This window comes from Convolutriloba macropyga, chromosome 3 (genome assembly GCF_964194025.1).
Source record: "Convolutriloba macropyga chromosome 3, txConMacr16.3, whole genome shotgun sequence".
Lineage (NCBI taxonomy): Eukaryota > Metazoa > Xenacoelomorpha > Acoela > Convolutidae > Convolutriloba > Convolutriloba macropyga.
The window spans coordinates 38578869-38597854 of record NC_134470.1 but is presented as its reverse complement, the minus strand read 5'-3'; the positions used below and the strand labels follow the sequence as shown (position 1 = coordinate 38597854).

General features: G+C 36.2%; 1 protein-coding gene across 5 annotated transcripts in view; it reads right to left on the bottom strand.

Annotated features, from left to right (window-relative positions):
* Positions 1-16928, bottom strand: part of LOC142336191 (uncharacterized) — a 182804-nt gene extending 165876 nt beyond the window's left edge. The window contains exon 1 of one of the 5 annotated variants that reach the window (XR_012758893.1): positions 15483-16928. The gene's annotated coding sequence lies outside the window, so the exon portion shown is untranslated. The other 4 variants (XM_075384828.1, XM_075384833.1, XM_075384829.1 and 1 more) reach the window with 4 other exon arrangements.
* Positions 16929-18986: the final 2058 nt, after the last annotated feature.

Genomic DNA, 18986 nt, shown 5'->3' with positions numbered 1-18986 from the left:
AATGTATTACAGACAGAAAAGTTGAGGAAACATCATTGGAAGCAATCAAAAATGATGAGAATTAAAAATCTATTTTAAGGCACAAAAAACTGTTATGTTTTGCCATGAGGTTGTTGTTGACAAGATGGCTCTTTTATTGACTGTTAGAAAGATGGGGGAGAGGCGGTCACAACATAATCTTGTTGAGAAAAAGAAGGAATGCGGATAAGGAGAGAGGCCTTCGGGGACAAATTGGACCGGACAAGACAGTTGGGAAAAGACAAGATGAGAGGAGGGAGAATGGTGCAGGGTAAGTTATAAATTGAAATTGATTAGTTAGTAATATTTAGTAGTAATGTATAAACAGCGTGAGAAACAGAAAAGGGAAGTCGGTTTGTACAGTGGAGAGTTGATCGAAGAAACAACTTAAAGCAGTGAAGTGATGGTATTGGTGTTTCGTTAGCCAACTTTTCATGAAACCGAAACGCCAAAATGTGGGGTTATTCCACCCACCAGAACCTTTTGCAACACTGCAATTGCACATGCACCACTTAGTGCTCTAAAGAATGAACTTAGGGCTCCACCCACTAGTAAACCAGTTATTAATCATTATCATTTTTTTTATCAAATCAGTTTGACAAAGATTCCCATCTCGTCCAAAAGAAAACAATCTATGATGAGTCTAAGAAAATTTCAAAATAAGAGATTAAATTTAAAATCGAAGAGATAAAAGGGATCTTTTCTGAATACCATCCCCCCCCCCCCCTCAATAAATAACACGTATTCTTGAGTATAAATGGAACCTGCGCATGATGGGTTCAAAACTCATATGCATGCTAAGCTGAAACGAATAATTCCAGAAAAAAATGTGACAAAAAATACCAATAAAAATACTCTTACAAATAGCAATGAAGTGATTTTCGACCAATTCGGAATTGTCCAACATAGAATAAAAATTCCGTAACACGCGGGGTATAGAGACAAGCAGTATGGTGTGTATGCTAGGAGGGACCGAAAGAGGGTGCGGGGGAGAGGGAGTAGAGTGGGTATATGTTTTTAATAACGGAGGGTGGTATTACTAGTTATAAATAGAGGCGGATAAAGTGAGGAAGTTGTGCGTGACATTAAATTAACGAACTAACACCCCCGAACAGGAAGGGGAAAGAGGGACGGGGTGAGTGAACAGATAAGGAAGAGAGAGCGGATAAAACAAGAGGAGAGGGGTGAAATTTAAACGAACATACGTCAACACTCGGGCAATGAAAGGAAGATTCGATTGTTTCCTTGATCACGTCATTTTATCTCAAACTAAATTATAACTGATGCTCTGTAGAGGCCACTGCAGCTTGAGTGACCAGTGTGATAAATAAAGCACGTATCATGTTAGACAAATTGTTTTCATTACGATAAAAAAGAACCTAATTATCAAACAGAGCGGTCGCCGCAAGCAAAAAGGAAAAATCGTGAACCTAATGCTTAAGCTGACATATCTACATTCAAGACTAGATATGGTATTCAGAGCAAATTGACCTATTAAAAAAACAATATTTCGGCAACAAGATACTATTTTTTGTGAGTTAAAAACTCTGGACTTAAGAAACATTTGAAAGTTTAAAAAAATCTCTGAAGTTAAAAAAATTCCCAGGACCACAGAATTCATCAGAACCCTCTGAATTACTTGTACATTTATTATACATCCTATTTAATTATCAAAAACTGACTCCATAAAAAAATAAAGTAAATGTGGATTACTTGTCTGGTAGCTTAAACGGCTGATTGCCATTCATCTGAATCAACTAAAAAATATTAGTTTCAAACTATAGTGTAGTAACAAGACCACCAATTAGTGCTAATTGGGCAAGCAATTGAAAAACATAATTATAAAAAATCTAAAACATAGAAGTTATTTTAAAGGCTTTCAGCAAGACAGTGAACCTAAGCATCAATCTCATCACAAATATCAACAGCATAAATCTCCCCTGAAATAATTTTCAAACCTTGAAAATCTCAACAGTAAATTGGTGACATTTACACCAGCTGTCTCGAAAAATCGAATCGAAATAATAGACATTGTTAAAATATGGTCTAAAAAGAGAAAAGGACGATTAACCAATGACAAAAAACATCGATGTTTAAAATATTAATCTCAGAAACAGTCAATAGCAATTTCTGTGCAATAAAAAACTCATCATATGTCTCGTAAACCAAACAACTTTTTTTTATCTGAACAAGATTTAGCACATAAAATGGCCTACCGTGTCACAAAATGGCAAATATCAAGTCACTCAGCCAGAAATGAGAAAATTCTATCAAGGTGTCAAACAAATCATTGAAAAGCTTGAATACCAGTCATAACTGAATTTCCAAAATCCTGATCGCGAGACAAACATTTGCAAGTTAACAGAGAGACGAAATACTGCATTTGTGTATATTTTGAATTTCAAATGCTCTTCGAAAACACCCTAACTGCTCAACAAATCATCACGCTCCTTTTCTCAATATTTCTCACGCTTTAGATCCCCTGTTGCAACCAATCTCCACAAATAACCATGTCGCTCAAGAGCCGAGCAAAAGGGTTTTAGAAATTTTGCCTGCGCCTATTTCGAATAGAGTCAGATGTCATAAACTCACCTCAAAGTCTTCGATTAAGCTCGCAGTAATTTTTGTGACACAAAAGTAATGTCTGACAGATAAAAACTGAACCATGAACCAGAATCTCACTTAAAAGGGCAAAAATAAAACCACGCACAATATAAATGTTCTTAACTGAGTGAGTTAGCGAACAAAACGAAAGACCAATGAAATCGATTCGCGGCCACATCAACGGAGCAAGCAAAAATAGAAACTTAACGGAGTGAGCATAGATTGTAACAGTAGATCAAAGCGTCTTAATCCCAACTTTAGTTCAGTTTTTTCAGCTATAAGAAGAGAGTGCGAAATTTCAATTGAAATACAACCCATTGCAGCTAATTGTTGACGAAAAACTTCTAGACAAGATTTTTAAATGAGGCTAGATTTGTTCTTGCAGCCAAATTCATTTTTCAACTTGAGCGAAAGAACAATTACAGTAAAGAATGGCTGATTGATAAAACGTAATCAGTTTTGACGGCAAAGACAAAATTCTTCCAAAAAATATAAAAATTTTTAACTGAAATATTTATTGTAGTTTAATTGATATTACGAATTCTAGAAAGGATGTGAAACTAGCAAGGAAAAGCCGAAAACTCTGGAAGAATAGGCAATAATTTATTTCTGACAAAACTTCAAAACATTCACAGGAAATTTCATAGAGCGGCAGTCAATTTAGGTAAGCCGAGTCAATTGAATGCATGAACAATTTATAAGAAATTGAAAAAAATATATATATATTTTTATGGTATTCTGGGAGTTATGCGGGAAATGCCAAAAACGTGTCGTTTCCAAAGAATCGGCGTGGACAGCTAGTGTAAGTTTCTATCATTAGCCTGTGTTTTAATTGAGAAGAAAAGGCAAATATTATTTTAAATTTAACTTAAACAATTGAACAAATTAAATTGAGCAAAAGAATTGTTTTAATGGGTGTTGGAGTTATCTCTATTGTGATCTTCAATGACAATTGGAGTTCGATAGTTGCTGCAATTGTTTCTTAGTACTAAGCGTTTTCCAAAGAAAACATTCTCATTACAATGAGCTAAATTTATCTGATACCTATTTCATCCAAAGTGAGCCCCGAATTTGATTGAAAGCCACTTGGACAAAATTTGCCCAGATCAAAATGTTGAGAAAAAAGGCATTTAAAAATTGCTGAAAAACAATCCACTTATTTTAAATCGCCTAGATATGTGCCCAGGAATGTAAAATACTAAGACGCAATGAATTAATTGTATTTATAAAAGCTGGTATCCATAATAACAACTGATGATAGGCTTTCTCAAAGAATACAATACAAAATTTCAAGTAAAAGAAATATTGCAGAAATAATGAAACCTCAGTGTTTTCAAATAAAAATTATTAGTTGTCGTCTTCAATAATACCCAGTTAGCATAGAGAGCATTAACTCGCTGGTTTTAATGACAAAACATAGCCAGCAGATTGCAGGGAAAGCCGCGATAGACGCTTGTGGTCTTCAATGAATTGAAACAACTAAAGAAATAAGATAGAAACATTGACCACCAGTCCTTTAATACACCAGTCGACTTTTTGTTTAGAATCGGAATTTCTCTCAAGAATTAGGGCATATGCGTTCGGCACTACTTAGATGCACACAATTGATCTTTAACTAGTAATTGTTCATAAAATTCAAAGTTCATTGAGTTCAGAAGTCATTTCTTTGAGTGAGGTAAGTCAAGCAATTGACCTAAATGCAGAAATGACGTCACGCACAAACATTTTAACTGCAAAGCAGTAGGAGTCCCCGATGGCATTGAAAACGTCAATTCTAAAAAGTCAGGTTGTAAGAATCATCGATGGACACGACGAATTAAAAAAACAGCAGGACAAGTCCTAACGCACAATTCAAAGAATTTTACTTGACTAAACAAACAACTAGACCTAGAATGGGCTATGAGTGAATTGAAAAGACCATTTATCAAAAAACAGATCAAAAAACAAAAAAAACAGGAAATCAGTGTCGAAATGACGCATGTGAACAAAAAAACCACTAGCGAGAAATGGAAATTAAACAAAAACTAAGACTAGATTGAAGAACGAAAGCTTTGGGAAAACAATTTAGGAACAAAATCCGATCCAAAAAACCAAAAAACAGTAAAAATCAAAGTGAAATTGCCGCAGGTTAACAAAAAAACCACGAGCGAGAAAGCTAATTTTTGTTCAAACACCGTTTTCTCACTCTACTTTAACATCACAGCGAAAAAATTCACGCCACAAAACCACTCACTTTTTCGCTCCACTTTCTGATTCGGCTTGACCAAAATCACTAATCAAATTTGACTTCAAAATTCATGAAAACGTGTGAACAGATATTAAAAACAGAGACGGTAGAGTCCCGGAGGCGACTAGAAGCATCAAAATCTCACAAAAAACCGTATTTGCAGCGGAAGCCATTACCTTTTGTATTAAACAATTAACTCATTACCTCCCCAGGTTTGATCTAAAAACTGATGAAATTTAAACGACTGTCACCAGGAGAAACAAAATGCAGCGAACGTCTATATTATTGAAAACGTTTGGACGTTTGGTAGCGTTGAAAAAGACCCATATAATTAAGATGGTCAAAAACTGATAGGCTGAAAAGGCTGAAAGCGCTATCAATTGACCTCAAATAATCAATGATTCGTATCTCAAAAAGATCGCGAAACCAAACGGCAGATAATAATCTTAGAAACTAAGTTAAACTTTTCATGTTAAGAATGCTCAAATTTAAGAATCAGAAAAACACTACAATTACCTTTCTAATCACTGCAATTAAGAAGAAAACAACACATAATTTTTCTTTGTTGTACACATGCTAGCCAACATGATTACATACTAATTCAAAAATTAAATTAATCATAGAAAAGACATAAGCAACAGAATAATATTCAAAGGCAAAAAATCGTTTAAATTAATACCAAGGCCGTAAGAAAGTTGCAATAAATAGTGATAAGTGGAAATTTTGGAAAAGGCTTTCTAGCAAACTCCCAGTGCTGCCTTATGTTGAAAGAAATCAATTGCAAACCAAAGAAATGACGATAATCTAAGAAAAAGCAAAAATCATGCAGTTCTTTAACAACTGAAAAAATCAATGTAAAAAAATAATTGTAGGTGCCAGGATAAAGCTAGAATGATAAAAACTAGAATGTGAAGAATATGGACATAATGTAAGGAACACCGTATCAAAAACACACTCTTGATTATTGAAAGTTAAAAATCAAGAAAAACGAATACATTTCATTGTTCAGCATTCGTGACACCGGAAAGAAAAGGAGTCATCCGAGACAAAGATGAATCCTCCTTAACAGAACAAAACGAAAGCAGAATTCAAACCTTTGAAACATTAAAATATTTTGCAAAAAATTGTCAAAATACTTTTAAGACTGCATTTATGAAAAAAATTTGAACTGTTTTTCACAGAACTAACGCCAAAAAATGATTGAATTTTTATTGAAACAAAATTACAGTCCCTCATGTTGCACAAAAAGACTATTTCGAGTAATTAAAACAAAAAAACAAACAAAAAACTGACAGAAACTGAAAAAAAAACCATATTCGGATAAGCATATGTTGTGCCACTTAGACAAAAAAAAGGCTAAAAACGTTTATCTGTATATGCCATTCAGTCGAAAACTACTTTTCAAAGTCAAAAAGTCATTCACTAAACGCAGCGCATGATCAAAAAACTTCTCTCCCTCAGAAAAAAATAGTTCACGCGGCAATTTTACTCACTTTCGCTTTTAGGTCAAAACAGCGTTTGAACGAATAGTACTTCCGGTAAAAAACCTTAAGAAAACCAATACTCCCCTCCGAGTCGTTAAAAAAAGACAGCGCCCCAATGCAATTCAAACTCTTGTGAGGTTTTGGTTTTACAATTTGGAAGTTTTGAGTCGGGAGCACCCCAGATTGATCCCCCACCAAATTTGTTCTAAAATCTTTGGCTGTCATCATATCAGAAGCACTGTGTACGTGAGGAAACTAATTATGTAGATTGTGTGGACCTCAAACCGGTGAGATCTAAACAAAACAACTCCAGCCTTTGTTTTTTCATCTGGTGGGATAAAAAAACTCGGTAGACAATTGCGATTTAGTGTTAATCAGACAAAACAGTTATGAAAACAAGAGAAAAAGAAAATTTTGTTAGCTGAGACTGACAATACTACAGAGCTCAGTCCCAGGGCAAAGCAATGCAATTTATCTTCTGGATTGACTCAGCAAATGAATACTTTAATAATTGATGACACCGCTTCACACTTTCACGTGCCCCCAAAACAACCCTTTTCTACCGCAACAAAAGAGAAAAACTGTACCAGATATCTGTTATTGATCATCATCTCGGAAAAATTAAAATTAGAAACGACCAATGGGGACCGAACTTCGATGAGATGGTGTGCTCCAAATCCATATGGGCCCATTTGCAATTTACGCCTTTACTGTCTAAAGTGAAAACGATACCACGCGATTTAGCGAGGCGGACAGACAAGATTGTGCAGTCCGCAAGTTCAGTCAATCTAGCTGCAACAGATATAAATCTAAATGAACTCCCAGATCTCGAAACCATCAGCAGTAAGCACATTCTTATCCTAAGGTTCATTCCTGCAAAGTTTCCGGTGAGATGGTCAGAATTACTAGCGTCCAATATCGATGCTTGCATTTCGGAGGCACAATCATCAGAAAATTGGAAAAAAAAACTCTTTACGATTAGCAAATGTGTTCTGCGCGCGTCTACTCGTGGGGGTAAGAAGCACAAGCAGCAAAAGAGTAACAGTTGTTGAGCAGACTTGAGCGACGGAAATCAGATGATTATGCTGCACTGTGGTATGAGGCGGCCTCAACGAAGCAGTCAAGTAAAACTAGCAACGAGTCAATAGACGCTTTAACGAGCCGCGCGAAATCTCTTTGCCTGCAGGGGCAGTTTGTGAGAGCAGCAAAAGCTGTCTTCTGACGGCGTCGCAACTGAAAATGCTGAAACATTGAATGAACTGAAAAAGCTCCACCCTAAAGAAAGGCAACCTGATCACCAATTTGATTAATAGGCTAACACGAACGCATATCAATTTGACGAGGCATCAGTATTCTTCCAAATCGAGTCGTTCTCCAAATTTTACTGCAGCTTGGGCGTCAAAAATGTATCCCAAGCATCTGCGGCATGCATTAAACTGCAGTGCCCCTGATCAATTAAAGCGAGCAATCACTAGTTTAACAAAATTCGTCAACTTAGCCAGCAGGGATCAACTTCCCGAATTCGCTGCTCCTATACTATGTAGTGCAGACTAACTGCATTGAAAAAGTTGAAAGGTGGGAACCGTCCTATCGCTGTCGGGGAAGTCATTCAACGTCTTATTGTTAAATGCATAGCTCGTGAAGCAATCAGAAGATGCTGGTCTATGTAACACAAAACGATTGGGAGTAGCAGTCAAGGCTGGTGCTGAGGGCATAGTACATTCAACAAGAATTTCCTTTGAAAAACTGTGAAAATCAAAAAAATCCGGAATATTGCAGATTGATTTCAAAAATGCGTTCAATTCGGGTAAAAGAAGCATGGTTTTGGAAACAATAGCTAAATTCTTAGCTAGTGTTGCCCCTTTTGAGACTCTCTGCTACTCACAACAGAGTTATATGCATTTTAACAACACACATTTAAGTAGCCAATTGAGAGTACAACAAGTGCATTCATTGGGGCCCAATCTAGTACAACATAATTGGTATTTGGATGATGGCATCCTTACTGGTACCCATCAACAACTTTGCACAGCATTGAAGTTGTTGACTAATTTGAGTGAAGGCTGCGGTTTAGAGCTCAGAATAGAAAAATGTGAGCGCTGGTCACCCGTCGAATTGAAAGCTATAGATAACAAGGTAAAGAGAAATAGCAAAGTAGGACTTGAGATCTTGGGCGCCGCCATCGGCAATCCCAGCTTTGTTGCTGCATCTTTGAGGAAAAGAGTCACCAAAATAGAAAAACTGCTCCCATCTAGACGACCCACATTGTGCACTTGGAATTCTTCGAAGCTGTCTGGGTTCCCCAAAGATGGTATACTCCCTGCGATGTAACACTCTATGCGACAAATCCTCTTTTATTTTGCAGGATCTAGACAAATCTTCAGAGAACAACATTCGAGAATATGTTAGACAGCATTATAAGTGACAACGCTTGGAAGCGAGCTGGTCTACCAACAAGCAAAACCGGCGTTGGAATTAGACAAGCAGTTGACCAATTGCGGCGTTTGTTGGGTCAGTATCGCATTCAGACGCTTCAGTACAACAAATAACAGGGTGAGAAAATTAAACAAAACCAAATCTTCAAAGAAACAGTGGAAGAACTGAATAATCTAGAAATTAGCCAATATACACAATACAAGATTCAGGAGGCACTTGACGGTGCTGTTTGTTCTGACCTTCTTGGTAATCAGATTTCAAATCCGGAGAAAGCTCGTTTGATTTCACTAACGTTGCCTCAATCTGCTGCCTGGCTTTCCGCATACACTAACTCCTCCAAACACTAATCTGGGCCTTCAAATTCAGCGAAACGAATTCAGAGCCGCATTGAATTATTGGATTGGTGTTCCGCTATACATTGAGGAACGAAAATGTCCTTACTGTCAAAACGGCTGACCGGACAAGCTGGGTGATCACGCTTTAAGCTGTCATGGTCGGGGAGACATGATATCGAGGCACCATAGAGTGAGGGATAGAATACCTGCTGCTTGCTCGACTGCAAACTTAGCACCCGTCTGCGAACAGAAAAATGTGATTCCGGATAATAACTCAAAATCAGAAGACATATGCTTGCCCAGCTGGTCTGCGGGACAATCAGCAGTGTTAGATGTAACCATAACTTCCCCACTACAGCCCAGTCTAATTTCCGATGCGGCAAGGAGGTGTGCTTTTGCTCTGACAAATAGTGAAGAAAGGAAATATGAACAATATGCCCAAATATGTGACAAAATCGGTATCCAGTTTGTACCACTCGCGTTTAAATCTTTCAGGGGCATCTCAGATTTGGTTCGAAAAACTTGGAAACGCATAGCCTTGCTTGCCTATACCCGAAACTTCTAGCCAGCTGGTTTATCAATCGGTTATCTCAAGGAGTCTCAGTGACTTTAATGAGAGCTTCAGCCACAATGCTGATCGCCAGAGATCACCTGTTATGAGACTCATTCATGCGACAAGACCCTCAGCCCCACAATGGTCAATTTACAGTCTCGGCTCACCCAAAATTTAGTTGCCCAGTTGTTGCTGTGCTAGAACTTGTTGGTCACCCAATGAGTGGGGACAAGGCTCATATTTTCCGTTCAATACGATTGTGTGGGGTGATGAACACGAAGTTTTGAAGACCCGATTGTGAGGGTTTCTGCGAACAAACAAAAGGCAAAGACTCAATTGCGTGGGTACCATGGTGATTTGTGGGTACAAGCCTGATCGTAATAAAATTTTCTGAGAATCGACTGAACTTAGAACTGACTTCAACCGTGAGCTCCCCAACCAAGCATAACTTAAAGTTATGATTTCTTTTGAAAACAAATTATTTAAAAAAATTAATTATCGAAATCATATAAATTGAGGGCCACTTGCAGTCAAATAGCCTGAAACATTAAAAAAGCAGAAGTTGTAAATGAGCCAACAAATAGCCAATAATTAACTTAGATTAGCAAAAAACGAGGAGAACATAATTCCAAATGAATCAACAACTTAAAAAACCGAAGAGACATCATTCATTCCAAACTGAAAATAGGATGCCAGCAGTTTTTACGGCCAATGCATTTAACAAGCTTAGACAAAATTGGCCAAAAACTGATTTGACGCCCAGTTTCACTTTCAAAAAAATCCAATTAGTATAAAAGGCCTTTATTTTAGCTGCAAAATAGTGAAAAAACGGTGAAAATCAACGAAATGTTTGCAGAATTTTGACTTCAATAAATGCCAAATCAGTTTGATATCCACTAACTTAAAGTAATGATGAAAGTGGTATCGTACGATTTAAAAAGTAAATATGAAATACTCGCTGTTTCACAAAAATTTAAACCCCAACAAATCCTAAATAAAACATAGCTGGCAGATTGCCAGAAAATAGCCGCAATAGATTTGTAGACCGGCAGTCTAAAAAAAACAGTAAATAAGACAGACCGAAAAAATTCGTCTTTTCATTGAAGGCTGATCTGTTATATTTTGATTAAAAATCTGTAAAGTTATTGCTGCCTCTATTAGCTGATCTCAAATAACCTTCATTTAGAGTGACACACACCCATTTGACCTCATCTCTTTGAATTAAGTAAAAAAAGTCAATTTCAAAGTGAGGAAGTCATTTTTGAGAATGAGGTAAGTCAAGTGTGACCAAAAATTTAATCACGCTCATGAACAAAAGAACTCGCTCCACTAAGAGCAAAAAATGACGTCACATATGCAATTCAGTTGAAATTGCTTGAACGAATGAACAAAAAGTGGCTGTGACGTCATATGGTCGTACCAAAAATCATGACGACGAAATAAAAAAAACATAGCAGGACAAGTCCTGACGTACAATTCAAAGAATTTTCATTGACTTAACAAACAATTAGACCTAGAACGGAGAATGGTTGGATTGGGAAAACCATTTCTAAAAAAATCAGATGAAAAAAAAACAAAAAAAAACAGAAAATCAATGTCAAAATGCTGCTAGGGAAAACAAAAAACCACTAGTGAGATATGTAATTTTGATTCTAACAAAAAACTAGGTCCAGAATGAGGTGTTAATGGATTGGGAAAACCATTCAGAAAAAAAATCCGATCCAAAAAATCGAAAAAACAGTAAAAATCAGAGTGAAATTGCCGCATGTGAACAAAAAACCACTACCGAGAAACCGAACTTTTGTTCAAACACTGTTTTCTCACTCTACTTTAAATTAGAGCGAAAAAAATTCACGCCGCAAAACCACTCGCTTTTTCGCTCCATTTCCTGTTTCGGCGTGACCAAAATCACCACTCCAAATTGACTTCAAAAATCATGAAAATGTGTGAACAGATCTTAAAAAAAAAAAAGACAGCGCCCCAATACAATTCAAATTCTTTGAATTGTAAAAAAATTCACGCCGCAAAACCACTCGCTTTTTCGCTCCATTTCCTGTTTCGGCGTGACCAAAATCACCACTCCAAATTGACTTCAAAAATCATGAAAATGTGTGAACAGATCTTAAAAAAAAAGACAGCGCCCCAATACAATTCAAATTCTTTGAATTGTAAAAACCAAGAGAAGGCCAATAATAGCCCCAGCTATCGCTGTGCGGCTATTAAACATTTAAAATAGTCTTACAAAAAACAGTCTACACTCAATGTCTATCTGCGTCAAACACGTCTATCAGCCAAAATTATCTGAACAAAAAAATTTTAGCAAATAGTTTTCCCTCCCTAAGCGCGGTCGAAACAACAATGTTTGCCAAATTGCAACCACTTTTTATCTTTTATAGCTAGAGTAGTTAAATGCTGAAGATTAGAAAAAAAGGTAAATGAACGGTAAAAGTATACAACTACAGTGTACAAAAGATCAACATCTAAATAAATCTAGAACCAACTTCCGAGCTCACTGAAAATCAACATATGTAAAATATTTCAAATAGCGCAAATATGGAAGAATTACAACGAAAACATTAAAATGCAAGAAAAGAATCCTAACTGAACAGTGGTATATACTGGCTAATTTTGAAAAAAAGAGATAAGATATGGAAAGAAAAAATATGATTTTATCTTGATCCAATTTGAGTGATTTCAGAGTTAGTGAATCAGGCTTGTCCTAAAATCGGAGAAGTCTCACCACTCATTGGGTGAGACGACATAATGAAATTACTAATGTCTGATTTCGTACCAATAATGATTAAACTTAGACTAAAAACATCACCTCATTTGAGGAGTGTACCTCGACGCATTTGGGGATGACAGGGGGCCCTAGCTAGTATTATGATTACTGTTCCTCGGATTGCAACTACGGAAATTGACTGGACCAGTTTGATAAGGGCAACTGAAAGGCACTCAGAAACAACTTCTATTGACAGCAATAGCAGACATTTTCTTCAAAATTTTGGACACAATTAAAGCCCCTTTTACAGCAGGTGCTTCCATGTAGGGCATCTTTACGCTTCTCTGCTATAAGAGAATTCCAAGCCTCCAATTCCTTATTTGTAATGGGGTTGGATTGCAGCGATGAAGTAATAGTCACGTCAAAGTCAGCTAGCAGACCCGATTTCCATTATGTCACCTTTCCGTGAGTGCTGTCTGGTAAGTTTTGTCTTTTAATCAACACCTGTTGCGATAACAGCAGTTAAATAAACTGCCAGTGTAATAAATCTTAATGCCCGATCGACACTGGAAAAACACTTCAGCATTAGACTACGAGTTTCTCACACTCTTTTCTCGCCACTGTTACTAAGTAAACAGTGGCGAGAAAAGAGTGTGAGAAACTCGTGGTCTAATGATGGAAACAGTTTGATAAACTTGTAGTCTGAAAAACGTGTGGTGCGTGTTGTGTGTGTGTGTCGTGGGTGGCGTATGTGCGGTGTGTTGTGTGTGTATGGTGTGCGTGGTGTGTGTGAGTGTGGTGTGTGTGTGTGTGTGTGTGTGTGTGGTGTGCTGGTGAGTGTGTTATCTGTGTTGTGTGTGTATGCGTGCGTGTGGGCGTGTTAAGTGGGTGTGTTTGTGTGGTGTGTGTGAGTGTGGTGTGCTGGTGTGTTATCTGTGGTGTGTAAGTGTGTGTGTGTGTTTGGGTGTGTGTGCGTGCTTGTGTGTGTGCGTGTGTGTGTGAGTTTGTGTGTGTGTGTGTGTGTGTGTGTGTGTGCGTGTGTACGTGCGTGTGTGTGTGTGCGTGTGTACGTGCGTGTGTGTCTCTCTGTGTGTGTTTGTTTGTGCGTGTGTGCGTGTGTGCGTGCGTGAACGTGCGCGTGTGTTTGTGTGTGTGTTTGTTTGTGTGTGCGTGTGAGTGTGTGTGTTTGTGTGTGTATGTGTGTGTGTCTGTGTGTGTGTGTGTGTATGTGTGTGTGTGGGTGTGTGTGTATGTGTGTGGGAGAGGGGAGGGGGGGGGGTATAACAGAATAACAGATCCAAAGAAATATCACTTACCTTTGAAAGTGTAAATGTCCACAAAAATAAAAATGAGAAACCAATGAAACTTTGTTCAATTTTGAAATGATCGCAGCAGGTGTTGATTAAAAAAATTATCACACGGTTGTTATCGCCCTCGAAGTTATCATAACACCTCGGCTTCGCCTCGGAGTTTGATAACTTCTCGGTGGCGATAACAACCGTGCGATAATATTCATTCTACTATGGAGGCTAAATTTACCACATAGCAACATAGAGAGCTGTTACAAGTCATAAGTTCTATAATGCCAGGCTATTGAACCGGCATGTCCGTGACATTAAACAGCGTGGTCACCGTCCAGTATCCCTGTTTTAAAATATTAACATTTGCTCTCTTTATGATAGACAGAAATCTGTAAAAACATTTCTAGTAAAATTAAATATTTAAATGTACTTAATTCTTACATAGAAGCATTGAAAAACAATACTATCGTGACAATTTATCAGTAGTATTGCTACTGATTGAAACGAAATATTTTACTTTCAAGAGAAAAAGGCTGGATTGGCAATTTGAAGATGAAAGTCTTATGAAACACCTCAAAAATTAGAAACTGGAGTACTAACTTTCATCGAAATATTGTTCGACCTCTGAGCAGTGTTTTGATATAACTTTTGAACAATGTTCACTAATGCGGGAACTTTTCAGTTTGTTCCTCGTCACTTCTTTAGGAACACAGTGCCCCTCATATTCATGGCTTGAGAAATTTTAGGAGAAATTTTGAGAAAAAACCATGCACAAGGAAAAGAAAAAACCTTCCGTCTTTGAGATGAGAGCTTCAGAAATGGACAGAACTGGGCACAAAAACGTCACGTAACTTCATTTCGTAGCCCATAAAAACGTAGATTTGATTGAAATCCTATCTTCAGTGCTTCTTGGTTGAAATATTTCTGAAAATTACTTCTGCTACAAATTGCCCAAATATGACAAAGACCTGAGCATTACAATAATACAGCCGGTCATTAGAGAATTGTTCCGATCAACTGCGGCTATTTTGTCTGGAGCTATTTCACTGAATTAACATATCAATTCGAATGCCATTATTGTTCTTAAGAATAAGTCATGTTGAGCGTAAAATGTACCTTACCGGATGATTGACCAACATCAAATCTTTTAATGAATGACTGAATATTCAACTGAATGACACAATTTTTCAAATTATTATCAAAAAGCATTTAACCGAGTGTAACACTCAAAAACTATGCCGAAAGTACAATCCATAGAGGAAACTTCAGAGGGGACAAACTATTCCTGAAAACACATTCAAATCAAATTCTTCAGATAGCTTTTTTTGGTTTAACAAAACTCAGCCAATTGAAATCAAAATTCAGTGAGATTTCTTAAAGACTTCCAGCTAAGTGGGTAGAAAACCCCATCACCAGATTTAGTATACCATGATGGGGTAAATGCTTGCGAGGGGGGTTTTGAGGGTGTTATAATGGGAGTCACGCATTTAAAGTTTACTTTGTTAATCTGGCACATTACAATCAAAATTCTCTCGGGTCATGGATGAGCAACTGCTCCTAGTTAACAGGATTTGTTCAAATCGCAACAAAACTTGAGATAGAAAAATCGGAGTCATTTTTACAAAATCAACCTTACCCCTGATTTTTGGATTCCAAGCAGGTAAGTTCAGGAAATAAAACCAGATAAGTAAATATTTACATGTTCTCCAAAAAATTTAAATAAAACTGTAAAAATAAATTGATAATTTCGGTTGTTCGCAGAATAGGTAAAATCATAGTGCGTGAAAGATCAAGCTACTCACCGTTGTACCAATCGAGGACGAGCAAGCCAAAAAGGCCAGCGAAAAGAAATTTTAAAACGAGCTAAACTCCGGATTTAATACTGTAAGAAATCAAGATCATCAACGAAAATCACTGATATTCATTACGCGTAGAACAAAAAGACATAATAAATTCAAAAAGGAATAAAAAATTATTTAAACTTGTCATTTTCAAACTCGTGTTACGTTCAGTCTGTTACCGTCATCGCTTATTTGTTCTACAGCTGTCTATTCATCACTCAGTCCCTGTAATAAATTTTTAAAGCAATCTTCTGTAAAAAAAATATCGAAATGATTGTAATATACTTCAAGAGAACTTGATACGCAAACTCTTATAGTTTCAAAATAATTTGATAATTCTAATTAAAAAGCATGCAGAGAAACTTTCTTCAACGATCTGAGACCGTGACAGACACGCAGAGATTAAAAAGGGGGAAATATTTAAAAGATGGCAAATGAAAAAGCTGAATAGGGATTACATTAAGCCTAATCTCAGAATAATTGATAAGAAAGTAGAGGCTATTAAAGCCCCAAACAAAGCACAAATACAAAACTAAGAAATGATCAATTGCAGTTGAACTATTAACTATTCAACTTGTACTGGATTGATAAAAAGGTGTACGTAAACAGAGCAATGTTTATTTATTTGGCAGACTGCAAGTGTCTTATGTTCCTCCAACTGGTAGCAAGCGGCGTGAAGAGATATTAATAACAACAGATACGATGGAAAATAAATAACAGCTATGGAAGCAAAGAAAGGACGGGGTAATAAAAGAAAAGGAAAAAAGGAACCGGCAACTGGGAGAATAAAAAGAAGAGAGTTTTAGCAATTGCAGATCACTCAATAGTTGGTTGAAATTGCATAGTAGTGGTAGTAGTAGTAACTGCACTGTTGTCTCTTAACTTTAGCTGCTCGATTGTTTATCCAACATTTACCCCAACTGTGTAAGCAGAAATGGACAAAACACTAGCACTGTTTTCAAGCAAAACTGGGAATCAAATCGTTCACGAAGGAAATTCATCTGTTCTCTGATTGGCTGAAAAGTTGGTGGCTATTTTTGATAAAGGAAGGGATAATTTCTACCGCAATAGACAGTTTACGGCGAAAATTTGTAAAATTAACAGCAGTTGGCAAAATAAGTTCAATAATATCAGTCTAAACCCGAAAAAAAACTCATTTGCTCACATTTATCTAAAGAAGATCGCATATTTTTTTCGAAAATCTAAGCAAATTTAAAACATTCAAGCTCTGCTAATCCACATAACCGCCCGATGGAGCAGGGTATTTTAAAAGCAATGTGAGCAGTAATAGAGCATCCCGAAAATCAAAACACTCAAAATCAAAATTAGATGAAAAAAAATCAAAATATGTATATAAGTCATTTAGGTAATACTTAATTTGGAAAATGTTGAGTTTTTCTCAAAAGGTACACTAAGAGCAAAAAAGCATCGTGAACCGGGAGACTAAACTTGATATAGGAATTTTTAAAAATTAACGACAATGGTTTATAACTAAGCCAAGTTATCAAATGTACATGACAACAAGCACTACGAGCTCCTGTTTTTGTTCCAAACTCATGCAATGAGGGAAGAGAATATGCTAACCTGGATTTTTTTGCTCTCATTCTTGATACTGGCAATATTTATTGAAAAAAGTTATCTGTTGTGTTATTTCGAAGCCTTTACAGAGCCTTAAAAAGCGATGTTCCTCTAAGTTTTCCTTGCCTTAACCTGTTTTAACAAGTTTTAAACGTTACAGATTAGAACGACTATTGAAATATTTGTTTGAGGATTTGAACACAGGCAATATTAATGTAAATTTTTGGCTACTAAAAAAGAAGAACTGATCAAATAATTGAAAACGCTAAATTAAAAAAAGCTCCAAAATCTGTCAATTATCCGCACATACTTTGTGGAGCATAAGATCAATGAGCAATGAATGCTGCACTTTACCTTCGTGAAATCATGTAGCAGTATTGGAACCTTAGTTTTTGAGAACTTAAAGACGAAATTCTATGCCAAGTCACATAAACTTCAACAAGGATGCTCGTTAATGTGGGTTCGCACATGATGTTCCGACCCCAGCTCATTTACATCTTTGACTTAATTGTCAACCAAAACAAGACATAATCATAAATAGATAATTGACTTTCAAAATAATCGTTATAAAATTCAACTACTAATTGAATTACACAACACCATGCCTAATTACAGCGATCAAGAGATCTGTCATTAAAAAAACAAGAAAAAAAAACAAACAACAAAATAAGCAAGAACAAGAATTTCCAGGCAAAAACTCAATATGTAAATTTAAAAGCATCTAGTAACAACGCCAAAATGCAATCAGATAAAACCTAAACAACGCAAATTTACTTGATGAAACCCTAACTACACAAAGAAAAATTAATGAGGCAAAATTCAAAAATCAATCAACACTTTTTAAAACAAATAATTTCGAGTCTTAAAAATCATTAGCTTTTAATTGAACAATTCTTGACAAATCTACCAAAAAAAAAATCATTACCAAACCAATACGACCTTGCTTTTTAGACTAAGTCATAGAAACGGACCGAAGATGAAGAAAAACAAAAAATTACAAACAATTTGAGAAAAGACAAATTATTGAAGCCATTAAATACATTAGCTATCCGATTATGTATTTTTATTTCAATTTTTATTTATAGTAATTCAGCTAAAATTGTACTGAAAGATTAATAACTTCATTTGGTCCACATTTGACAATCATTGGGATCTGTTATTACGCGAATGTGCTAAAAAAAACAAATATTGACCACTTACAAATTTTTTGTGAAAACTCATTTTTGTCAACCAACAAAATATCAGTTACGACATAATATCATTGAAAAATTAAATTTTGTGAATTACAAGGAATTGGATGGATCTCTCAGGGATGAAAATAAGTTACAAATTGACGAAGAACAACAAAAACTGAAATGTATTAAAATCTTTGAAAATGTATAATATCATAAACTTTAAGACTATTCGCTATAAACTTACTGCTTTGAGTAAAATCATACATTCTACGCTCAATTAGAAGTTTATGAGACAGGTCAGCATATTACGGCTGCAGAAAGCATAGAAACACAGGCCAAAACAGCAAGCTCAAAAAAATGAGCAAGAAAATGTCGAAACCATCCAAATAATAAACGTTTCAGTAAAAAATTTCTTATTCCAATTGATTTTTAGGAGCAATAGGGTTTTTGCTTTTTTCAAAATGAGATAAAAAAAATCAGCAAATATGTACAAGTACATTAAAACCACGAAATTTTTGAGAAAACCCTTAGTATCAAAGCCATTAAATTCAATAGCTTCAGCGGAAGCCAATAAATACACTAAGTTATGCCTCGAAGGTTAAACAAGGATGTTTGTCATTCAAAAATCATGAAGTCAGAAATCTTGTGGCATCGAAGCACTAAAACCACTAGTTAAAAGATGAAATCGCTAACCAGGTTAATTTTGCTTGCA